A 13,313-nucleotide genomic window follows, 5' to 3' on the forward strand; every position below is an offset into this window, starting at 1 on the left:
TGAATGCCTTAAACACATCAAGCAAGGAATATAGAACAATCTGCTTGAACACTAATACTTTGGTTCATGTTCAAGCAAGAGGATAACAATCTCATCGACAGTTAGTATTTCCTTTTAATATAGAACACTAAAAAGAAGGAATATCAATGATGAAACAAACCTGAAAATGCGAGCTACTGAGGCAGCGAGCAATCTGCTTGAACAAGGTAATCATGCAGCGTTGGAACTCTGTCGTGAGCATCAAAGACCAAATATTACCAAATATTAAGATCACTGACAAACCAAATAATACCTTATTTTTAACAGCTATCTAGAGGATCTCGCTTTTGACTTGAAGTTGGTTCAAAGAAGACAAATCAAATATACAAATACTAAGATGAAAGCATAATGAAGTAGTTAACTTTTTCTACTTTACCTGATTATAAGATCTACAGCTTCTTGCTCAGTATATTGCTGCACGAGTAATTATTAGAAAAACAAACCCAATAGTGGAACAAAAGCTTGATAAAGAAACTAGATAATTTACACTGACAGAACTTTACAGAATAACATATAATACAGTGCTTTGTACTTGCATATTAATCCAGAAAACATCCTTTCACCTAAGTGACAATTTTTCCAAAACATCATCATTCACAAAACATCATCATTCACTAAAAATTTTCACAAGTTTTTAAACTTCAGTGACAACTTTTCTTTGGGGTCAACTGCTCAAGGTCGATCTGGTAACTATGCACTGCATCAAAAAAATTGGCATTAACTATGATTCCACCAAAAAAAACCACCATTCCATGAACTTAAATCTAAATAGAATTATGGCAACTATCATTCCATACCTATTCATAAATATGATCTTGTATGCACTCCGCCAACTCGGACCGAACCTCATCAATTTGTTCACGAGAGTACCCTATTTTTGTGAACTGTGAGCATACACAATTTATGTTAATGGAAAAATAATCAACACTGATCACTTTGCAAGTTTAAATAGTTTATGTCAAATAATTTGAGATAAGCTAAATAATGTTACTATTGATTGCAGTGAATCTCTCTCAATAGTCTCAACTTCTTCAATAATTTCTCTCATAAAGCGCATCACAAAAAAACCACATTGTTTCGCATCCGGTTGTTGAGGAGCCTATATATAGTAATTAGAGTCAAATTGTTAATGAAAATTATACACATTACAATATATGTTAAACAAAAGTACACATACCTTAACTACTTCCCACTTAACATTTTTCCTACCTTTCCTTCCCTTGGTTGAATTAAACAATTTTAAGGCCCTTCATACGTTAAGAATATTTGTTAAATAAGATTTTTATTATAATAAATATTTACTAAAAGAAATCTGAACTCACATTTCCATTACGTATTTTGAATCATCATCGCGAATGCGGCAACTTAGGGAATCCAGCAGGTAAATAGCATCCTTGTAAGGTTCAATAACACTAAGATTCCAATGGAAACTAGGCAAATACATAGGATTAGATCATAAAATTGAATAAATTATCGAAAGGAAGCAATTGAAAGTGATGTTTTACTTCTTGCTTACCCGACATTACATGGCACTAACACTAGTTGATCTGTTGATGCACTTGTCAGCTTATCTGCTAAAAGAGTTGCCCTTTGATTCAGGGTTTCAAGCTTAACTGATTTGTCTTGTGCCGCTTTTGCCAGATATGGGAGTTTGTGAGGATTCATAAATCTGAATTTCTTTGTCTTGGTATCTTTCACCATCTTTTTATACAGACACCTATCATTGCAAAGAAAAAATATATTTAGATACTAAATAATAAAATTTAGATACAAAACACTCATAATAACTTGGAAAAAATAATGATCACTCATAACACTAAGTTATGGTGATGATAGTAACATCCATACATGAGAACTTACTATGAACAGTCTTGCATATTAAACATACCAGAAATGTATACATGCAAATTCTTTTATTTCTTGAGGACAAGCACATTTAAGATACTTAAAAATATACAAGAAAAAAGATATGAGCAAAGTACTTCCTGTCTAGAAGAACAAATGGCAGAAGCCAAACATTAAGGGCCGGTTGAAAATGAATGAGCTATATTTATGTAAAGTGTACCACATCAATTGATATTAGTAAACCTCTCAATAGAAATGATGAACTATTAACTTAATGAGAATAACATGGTATGAGAAAATTACTAGAAGTTGAATTTTTCAAGAGTAAACTTGTTCACACAACAATATTAGTAAACTTCTTGCAGTTCAAATCAGGGATTTTCTGTCTTGCTAGATATTAGAATTTCCCAAGAAACATAAAGCAATGCAGTAATTTCCCAGCATAAGTAAAGCAATGCAGTTGCAACCGAGAAAATAATATTTAGATACTAAATAATAAAATTTACTAACAAAACAATCATGTGGATTAAAAAATAATGATCACTCATAATAAGTTGGTGAAATTGTAACAATAAACCATAATAAGTTGCTAAAATTGGGAAGCAAACATGTGATGAAAAAGTTGCTGAAATTGCTTAAATAAACTTACTTACCATATGTAGGCAACGATCAAATTTCCTGAAATTGCCTCCAAATGATACAAAGAATTGATGTCCTCAAGGTCAAGAAAAAGTTCACAATCTTCATCAAACACTTCATTATCTAAGCACATTGATATACATTTTCCTCCATCTAGAGCATGCTTACTGTAACAATATAACATATGTAATGATCTTGGGACACTTGTTGACAAAGTAGGTTTTGATTTTTTTCGTTCAAACTTCTTCCTTCTAGGCTTCTAATAATTTCAAATATAAACAAGTTAGATAGCTAGGTTGAATAATAATAAAGTGGCAATATAATTAGAAATATAATAATAAAGTGACAATATAATTAGAAATATAATATCTCATATACCTCATCTTGCTTCACAATCTGCTGTTCAGGCCAAGCCACAACAGTTCCTATGGCATCACCAATTACTTCACATTCACTTGGAATTGGATATGGCAAAGGAGCGGATTTGTCCACTGCTTGATCAATGGAGACTCGAATGCAATTCTTGGGAAATGGAATACCATGAAGCATTTTTTCCATGCCATTGAAACAAACAATTGTACCATATGCAAGAATATTTGAGCAAGATTCCAATGTCAATGCAACTGATTGACCCTAAAAAATTAAAAAAAACATATTGATTATATTTAGTTTATAATGCTATAATAATAATGAATATCACTATAACTTGTATTTTACCTGTAAAACTTCGTCTTTACCCACAATCTGTACGTCATCTTCTTCAATATTCTTCTGATGAAACTTCACCGAGCAACTGCCTTTGTCATCAATTGAATTGTCCCATGCACCCCTTTTATGCATTAATGCTTCAAGTTTTTGGATGCGTACATCTTGTTCTAAAATTTGCATCTTCGCCTCCTTCAACTCCCTTTTATGCTCAGCGATTATATCTAGGGTAACATCATATTTCTTCCTTGTTCTACCAACATTGAAATAGATTGTTGGGTTGATATGACCTCCGATACCCCGGACACGCCCAGAATATTCCTGAGTTTCAAGTGCCTTGGTAAGAATATCCTCTTTTGCTCCTTCGCATTGCAGCTTACCCTCCCTCTTTTGCTGTATATATTCATCCTGTAATGCAACATTAAAAAGAATTATCAGTACTTTACCAAGGATAATTACCAAGGATATGCAATATTGGTTTAAAAAATACTGATGTCCAGGCCGGTTCTTCCCGTGATAGCTCAAGTCAAGTGCTTAGTAAGTCATATTGAACAAATATGAAGTTGACTTTGAAATATTTTTTCCTTTTTTGGCATTCAATCATATATTTACTTCTGCACAGTTCTAAAAAAGGCACATATTTGATTGAGCAATTGACTACAAGTTTAATAAAATGACAAAATTTTAATAAATTTTCACTACACAAACCCATAAAGAGAGGACCACCACATAATTGAAGCTAATTGTCTGGAGTTGCAGGAAAGAATAATCAAAAGTAAACCTGCTAAATGTGTATACAAATTAAAGAGTTCATTTTAATATATCGTTTCTTATTAACTTATTAATTGAGTTGTGCCTCATGCACTTATGTCCTTGTATGCAGTGTTATTCCGAAGTCTTTGATGCTAAAGGAGGTGAGTTAGTTCTCTGAAGCTCCCTCTCTTTCTTTTATACAAATTAACAATGAATGTGAATGAAAAGCACTGTTTGTTCTTTTGTTGCTGTTACCTGTAGTTAACTGGCGGGCCAGTAGGAGAAGTTAGGGAAGTATCGGACATGCATGAAATGTAATGTAAGTCCAAACAAACAAATTTTGTTTATCTTAAGTCCTTTATCTTATCTCAATTTTGTAATGTTAGGCGGGCCGGTAGACCAAACAAACTTCTCCTTCAGTCCTTTATCTTATCTCAATTTTGTTTCTTCTTCTGGATCTAATTTTTGCTTATAGAATTAGCTTTTTGTGAAATGTAATGTAAGTGCATGCGTATCACACCTTCCATTTTCTATAAGCATATAATATAATAATAAGATCGGTATTAAAATAGGAGATAATGAGTTATTTATAAGGAAATGTAGATGAGAATATTAGGATGAATATGTGGACATATGACAATGAAAAATATAAGACATGAGAATAATCAAAGTTATACTTATCAAGAAAAAACTGAAAAATAAATTTAAGATGAAAATATGTACGTAAACAATTAATAAATAAACGATGTGAAATTATAAAAGTTATACACATTTAGCAATGGTTGTTATATATTCTTTAATCTTTATTTCCTAAGTGGGAAAACATAATAGAAGCTTCAGAGCAGTGGTCTGGGGAACAACTTTACTGGCCCTTGGGTTACTGAAGCTTACAAATTTCTTACTGCCAAGAACGTTTCAAACCTGGTTGATTTATCTGCATCTGTTCTATAGAAACTCTAGCTATCACCTCTAAGTTCTCAATGCATTCACCATTAATTGATTGCAGCAAAAGGAAACCACTGCATGTAATAGACTTTTCGACTTGATCTCTTCTCCAAGTAAGAACATTTCAAACCTAGATACCTAGTAAATCCACATCTGTTCTATATAAACCCGTCACCTCTAAGCTCTCAATGCATTCATTCACCATTTACTTCCTCAATACATGCTCTAGTACTGAGAATTCAAGCTATGCAAGGAATGGCTCCTCATTGCATTGCTTGCCTTGGCTTCCTCACGCAAAGGGTATGCATGCATGCAACTTTACTCTCGAAAACTAGAAGATATATTGAAGTCATTATCAGAAGAACATGAAAATTTACTTACAATCTTGTGTACTGTGTCCACCAAATCTTCACCTTCAAACTCTCCTCCTTTGTTGGCGCGTCCTTTCTTCCACATAATAGCTCTATTGATGTCATTATCATCACATAATTCAGTCCCCTACAACAAAGAAAAATCAAATAACAAATGTGAAATAATTTAATGTGAATCAATTAGAGGGTTCTTAGAGGAAATATATTTTAAAAATACTTACAATTTCTTCAGCAAAGCGTGCATACCCTTTGCGTGAGAGTCGATGAGGATATCTATTTTTTTCCTTCGCTCTTTTTGTTGATCACTGAGTTTCTAGTTATTTCAAACAGGCGACATATCAAATTTGAATAATACATAATGAATTATGATCGAATAGTTTCAAAAGAAAAAATTTAGAATCTTACAATGAAATCTTCAGAAATGCGACTAATGACAAACGCACGCCAATCTTCTCTTGTAATTTCAAAGCCAATAGGTGGCTCATTCAACTCCTCAGGTTTGTCACGCCTGCTTAAAATAAATTTTTGGGTGAGATGGGTCTTGTATTGCCTCCACTTACTGTTTGCAGACCTCAAACATCCCTTTTTCCACTTTGAGTCAACATTATAAATCAACTGTACATCAAATAAGTGGAAAACATTAATAAGATTAATTAAGACAAACATAAAATATATCTATCATTAGTAGTGAAATATTATAATTGTTAAAACATGCTAACTTGCTTACATTGACTGATTCCCATATTAATTCTTTGACAGCAATTGGGACTTGCTTCCATGTCTTGTATTTAATATTAACCTTTTGCCGAGCCAAGACACCAATGTAACTTTGCATGGCTACAGCAGCTGGTCCTATCGGTTGTCCAAAATTATTGAATGACACCTCATTTCTAATACCTTGCATTCTTTGCTTTGTAATCTTATCCAACTGTGTGCGACCTCTAGAAGTTCTTGAGGAGATAGTGTCTTTGGAATCCAACACTTTATCACCCTCGCAACTCTCTTCACGGGCAGCTGTAATGACTTCTTTACCCTTGTCCAACTTTGCAAGTTGCCCTATTCTCTTACTCTTTCTAGTAGAATCCATTGATCTATAACAACTTAGACTGATCAACATAAGTTTAGTTAGAAACATGCATAAACTCACAGCAAGATGATATATTTACACCAACAAAATCACAACAATGAAAAAAAATAAAAGATAAAAGCGAAACTTGCAATAACATCACAACATATCTGATTCAATTAAAGTGAGGAATATAACATATTAATATTGTCCACAAAGTCATTCTCATATGTAAATTGTTTACACACTTATAATCAAAAGCAAAAATTCAGCAATTAAATATTGTCAATCCAACTCCCATCACAGTCTTCACGAATACATGGTGGTTCATTATCATCTTCTCCGTCAATATCCATTGATGGTAACCCCTACTAAAACATTGATAGTGGATAGCAGTGTCCTCTAACTCTTCGCCCTTTAGGTATTCAAAGTAGTCTCTGTTTGGTGTTGCAAGTACAACACTCCATAAAGGATCTTCGGGATCTTCAATGTAAAATACTTGCTTTGCTTGGCTTGCCAGGATAAAAGCGTCAGATTTGAATCCAAGTCTATTGAGGTTTACCAATGTGAAACCAAGATCATCTACTTTAATGCCGTTATTATGCTCCACCCAATTACATTTAAACATTGGAAGTTGAAATTTATGGTAATCAACTACCCATATTTCTTCTATAACTCCATAAAAAACCATATCTGACACAATAGGATTTTTATCCTTTGCACTTGCAACTTGCATTGTCTTTGCAACTAAGTCGACTCGAGTTTTGAACAACTCGTATAGCATCACGCTCTTTTGTAGCATAAGTAACCCCATCAATCAAATAGCTAGAGTATTTTAGTACTTGCTTGTTAGGCCCATGAGCTATCCACATCAATCTTTCTGAAACTTGATGAGTGGAATGGTCAACTACATCAAGAACCTAAATTTTTTATGCAATAAATATTTAATTATGCATAAATATGAAAATGAATGTATGCCAATATGTAATACTAAAGAAACTTACACGATCACGCAACCAAGTAATAAACGTTCGATTATGCTCATCTTGTAACCACTTCTTGGACTTAGCCTTACGAGGAAATCTTGCATTCAAATACGTCATGTGTTCCCTAATCAAATTATTTGGTATAAATAAACCAACAGAATGTAAGCAAACCACATTAAAATATTAATAAGTTAGATACATTACTCGATATAGAGATCAATCTCAAGATCATTTGCCAATACATAACGATGTGCTTGCGTCAACTCATCGTGAGTAGTGGAGTAGACTACTGCACCTGATAAAGGCTTAGTAAGTTCTATTTGTCGATGACTTGATGGGATCCCAATTGTGTGCACACTAGACAGATAGTCTGAGCAAAATTCAACAGCCTCTTCAGCAATATAAGATTCAGCCATACACCCTTCAGGTCGATTGCGATTTCGCACATAACCTTTCAAAATCTTCATGTATCTTTCAAATGGATACATATACCTATACCAAACCGGTCCACACAGTTTCACCTCCCGCACAAGATGAACACTTAAATGAATCATTATATCAAAAAATGAAGGGGGAAATACTTTTCAAGTAAACACAATATTGTCACAATCTCTCTTTGCATATCATCCATCCTTGAAACATCTATCACTTTATTACATAACACATTGAAGAAGAAACACAAGCGAGTGATAGTGTCTCTAACATGTTTGGGCAAAACACCACGTATCGCAACAGGAAGCAATTGTTGCATTAAAGCGTGGTAGTCGTGTGACTTAAGGCCAATAAGTTTTAAGTCCTTCAACGACACGAGGTTTTTAACATTAGATGAGTAACATGATGGAAGTTGTATTCCAAACAAAGAATTCAAAATTTTCCTTTTCTCATCCTTACTAAGTGTATAACAGGCTGCTGGCAAAAATGTTTTCTTCTCCCCCATCCTTGGTGCCAAATCTGTCCTGACATTCATTTCCAAAAGGTCTAATCTCGCTGCTACTCCATCCTTTGTTTTTCCTGGAATATCAAGTAACGTTCCGATAAGACTTTCACAAATATTCTTTTCAATGTGCATCACATCAAGAACATGTCGAATGTATAGATGTTTCCAATACTGAAGTTCAAAGAAAATTGATTTTTTTTTCCAGCATGATTTTACATCATCATTCGACTGAGACTTTCTACTCATTTTTCCCCAATGACAATTAATTCTTTCAACTCTTTCAAAAACTTCATCGCCACTTAATGGTTTTGGAGCAGGGTTAAATTCTTGGTTCCCATTAAATGCCTTCCGTTGCCTTCGATAAGGATGAGTTGCAGGTAGAAACCTTCTATGACCTGTATAAGACATTTTCCTACTATGCTTCAACCTTGTTGAATAGGTATCTTCACCACAAATAGGACATGCATGATATCCTTTCACAATGCATCCTGACATGTTCCCATATGCAGGAAAATCATTGATCGTCCATAATAAGATAGCCCTAAGCATAAAAGTTTCTTGGCGATATGCATCATATGCTTCGACACCTATATCCCATAAGCATTTTAAGTCATCAATTAGAGGTGCTAAGTAAACATCAATATCATTTCCCGGCTGTTTGGGACCAGAAATTAACAATGTGAGCATCATAAATTTTCTCTTCATACACAACCATGGAGGAAGATTATAAGTAATCATTAAAACTGGCCAACAACTATATGCAGAACTCATTAAACCATGAGGATTCATCCCATCAGCTGATATAGCCAATCTGAGATTTCTTGCCTCAATACCAAAATCTGGCCATTTGCGATCAACTATTTTCCAAGAAGGTGTATCAGCTGGATGGCGTAAATATCCATCACAAAGTCTTTTTTCGGCATGCCAAGTCAACTCCTTAGATATCTCTTTATTCCGAAACATTCTTTGAAATCTTGGAATAGGGGGGAAGTACCACAAAACCTTGGCAGGAATTCCTTCATTTATCATATTTTTTTTTCCCAACTTCCACCTTGACATCCCGCAAGTAGGGCAATTAGTTAAATCCTCATACTCCTTCCGGTATAAGATACAATCATTAGGACAAGCGTGAATTTTTACATAATCCATCCCTAATGCAGATAAGCTTTTCTTTGCATCATACAGAGATAAAGGCAATTTATTGTCATCTGGAAGTATTTCTCCTAACAAACTGAGTAGGTCAGTGAAACTTTTATCACTCCAACTATATTTGGCCTTCAAGTTGAATAATTTCACAATTGCAGATAACCTTGTAAATTTAGTGCATCCCGGATATAAAGGTGTCTCGGCATCTTCAAGAAGCTTATTGAATTGGGTTGGATTCTCAAAGCATAACTATCATATGCATCATGAACCATATTTATTGGTTCCTCACGAACATATTCATTTGGCCCTACTTGGTCACTTTCATTTTGTGAAATCCCTATCGTAGATCTTTCGCCGTGCCATATCCATGTATGATATGTCATATCTATACCGTTACAATACAGATGTGCCCTGATAGTTTGTATATTTTTCTTCTTTAGATTGCCACATTTTGCACATGGGCAAGATATTCCCATATTCGGATCATTAGTGTTTTCCATTGCAAATTGCAAGAAAGACTCAACTCCATTCTCATATTCACGTGATAGTCTATCCTTTGACATCCAATCTTTGTCCATTCTTTATAACTAATCAATCAACAATGAGCTAATACCTAAAAATATTAACACAAACAATAGTGTGAAACTATAACAAAATATTTAAACAATTAATCAAAATTGTATTTCTACCTGAAAATTTTTGACCATACAGGTTTCTCATCAAAATGCAATCCCAATAGCAATTTTCTCACTTGGGGAGATAACCTAGTTATCTATATTATCCATATGTACATGTTTGTTAGAGTCTACGTATAGGTAGTTAGGTACTTTTGCCTTGGTATAAATTGTAGAGTCATATAATATTGGAGCATTCACCAAAACATATTCTCTATTGAAACATGTTAACCTTTAGTTGAAAAATGAAACCATTCCAGGAAAATGCTTGAATTATAACTTATAATAAGCAACTTTGTTTCTTTAGCACTTGAGAATCTGCAACTTCCTCAAAGGGACATCAACATAAGCAACTCAATGCAATAGTGCATGATGTATTAAATCATACTTAAGCCATTAAGCTCTTAGAAGGCATGTGACATAAATATAACAATAGTAGTTGATATAAATTCAACAAACTGAGTAGGCACAAGTCACTGCCCAGAATTAAGATGAGATAATGCAGAACACAAGTTTTAGATACAATAAAAATGAGAGATATTCTCTGCGCATTAAGGGTACACAATAAAAATAATAGTAGAATAACACTAGAGATTGATTAATTTCAAGCTGCACATTATACCTGACGACAAAGAAAGGCTGGAATGTGAATAATATCTACAACTTGGCCAACAGCTTCACACTGAATTTGAGAAAAAAGGATAGCATGTTATATGCTTCATGCTATTTTTAAGGATTAATACCTACTGCCAAAGTCTATAGCTAAACGTTTAAAAATTCCAGATTAAATCATGAGAAAATACAATCAGGGGAGGGGGAAAATTGATGCAGTATGAATCCGGCAAAATGGCTAGTTCGGAAAATAATCAAAAATAAACAAAATCTTATTCTAGAGGGATGGAAGAAATTTTACCTTTCTTTCTTCCGTTCCTCCTACTCTCGAATCTGCTCTGCGAGGAAGGAACTAAGATCGAAGGGTTCAGAGGAGTTGAGGAGCCGTGAGAAGATTAGGAAGGATAAGCTGACTTTGATTGAGGAGATGGGGAAATGCGAGATTAGGGATCTCGACTTGGAGGAGTTGGGCCGGCGTGAGGAGTTTTGCGTGAGGAGTTTGGGTCGAGATTAGGGTTCAGAGGAGATCACGCGGCAAGGAGAGGAGAAGGCGCTCGTGGAGAGGAGAAGGCGCTCGTGGAGAGGAGTGGAGAGGAGAAGGCGCTCGTGGAGAGGAGAAGGAGAGGAGAAGGCACTCGTGGAGACGCCATTACGAAGGGATGAGAGAGCGAAGTCGAGAACGAGCAGTGAAGGTAAGGAAGAGCAGAGAGAGGGAGGAACAGTGAGGGCAAGAGCAAAGATATCGAGGAGCCGGATCGAAGAACCGCGTGGCAGTGCTACGGCTCCGTCGGATAGTAGAAGAAATTGAGGGATCTCGGCTCCGTCGCCTCCGCCGTGAGAAGATTAGGAAGGGTAAGCTGACTTTGATTGAGGAGATGGGGAAATGCGAGATTAGGGATCTCGACTTGGAGGAGTTGGGCCGGCGTGAGGAGTTTTGCGTGAGGAGTTTGGGTCGAGATTAGGGTTCAGAGGAGATCACGCGGCAAGGAGAGGAGAAGGCGCTCGTGGAGAGGAGTGGAGAGGAGAAGGCGCTCGTGGAGAGGAGAAGGAGAGGAGAAGGCACTCGTGGAGAGGAGTGGAGAGGAGAACTCGTGGAGAGGAGTGGTGAGGAGAAGGCGCGCGCGCGTTGAGGGTTTAGAGTTTAGCAAAGCGAGGGCTGCGAATTTATTTTAAGTGAGTTTAGGGGAAACATACACAACACTTTAAAAAACGTTTTTTAAAAAAATGTTGTCTTTGACCATAAACAACAACACTAAAGACAACACTTCATTAAAAACCGTTGTCTTTAGTAAAAAGTAAATACCATAGACAACGCTTTTCACTAAAAGCGTTGTAAAACAAAGAACGACAACGTTTTTATTAAAAAGCGTTGTCTATTGGGTGTTGTTGAATGCAAAAATTCTTGTAGTGTCAATTGTACCCACAATCTCTCCCTTTTTTATGTGTGGCAATATGTTTAAGTTAGACATAAATAACATTTGAAAATTAAAAGCAAAATGTAAATATGAAGCATACAACCAAGCTCTCCCTTAACGTATGTTCGAATACTTTAATTTTTAAGTTTTGTACAAATATGGAGAAATAAGTTTCTAACTTAAACTTTGCCCTTTTTCTCTCTTTGACACCATCAAAAAGATTGCTACCAACAATCGTATATACCGTGGTATCAAATTTTGACTCAATTTGAATCAAGTTCAATTTTTGACAATACAAGAAAAATACTAGAAAAAGCTACTAGTCATCTGCCATCTGATGCAATCGACTGGTACATAGTCAGTCTAAATTTCAGCTTCTAAATCCAACTTCAGAAATATATAGAAAATCCACAAAATTTGAAAATCATAAAATTTTGAAAACATATTTCTTTTAATGTCCTCTAACTATGAAAAATATATTTTCATGAAAATTCATTATATTTTTGAAGTTTTGATAAAAACTCAAAAACCTTGAAAATTATTCAAGTTTGTATTAACTTTAAAACTTATTTTGAATTCATATATTTTTAAAAAACTAAGTCACTGTTTATAAAACATAGAATTATTTTCAAAACATTTAAACTATCCAACCATGATCTATGGATAAGATGTCCATTAATTAAATATTTGTTTTCCCCATAGTTGGTATTATAATCATTAAAAATTGATACATTTCATAACCCATCAAAAATGCCATAAGCATAAGTGAATTATGAGTATTATCCTATCATCTCACATACATGTCTAGAAATATGTAAAGCAAGTCATGCTTATAGTGTATTGTGAGATGTAATGAAGGTAATGGTCAAGTTTCCCTCCTTAGGTCTTAAGTCAACCTTTTTTTTAAAATTTTAAATTATAACATTTATGATTGACTAAACCCTAAATTCTCTAACCCTTGAAGATTGATTTTGGCACCCAATAGAAATTCTTTCTAACTGAGTTAACCAAATATTCCTTGGGAATTCATTTTCTGTCTATGATCTTTGTCTTGAGTTGGCCCTAGCAATTAGATAATGGTAAGACTTTTCATTGTTTGATTCCTTATGCCCTAAACCCTTTTTGTTGAAACTTACCCTTTGACTCCCAATGATGATATTTAGGGTTTTAGAGTCAATTT

This window comes from Zingiber officinale, chromosome 1B (genome assembly GCF_018446385.1).
Source record: "Zingiber officinale cultivar Zhangliang chromosome 1B, Zo_v1.1, whole genome shotgun sequence".
Classification (NCBI taxonomy): domain Eukaryota; kingdom Viridiplantae; phylum Streptophyta; class Magnoliopsida; order Zingiberales; family Zingiberaceae; genus Zingiber; species Zingiber officinale.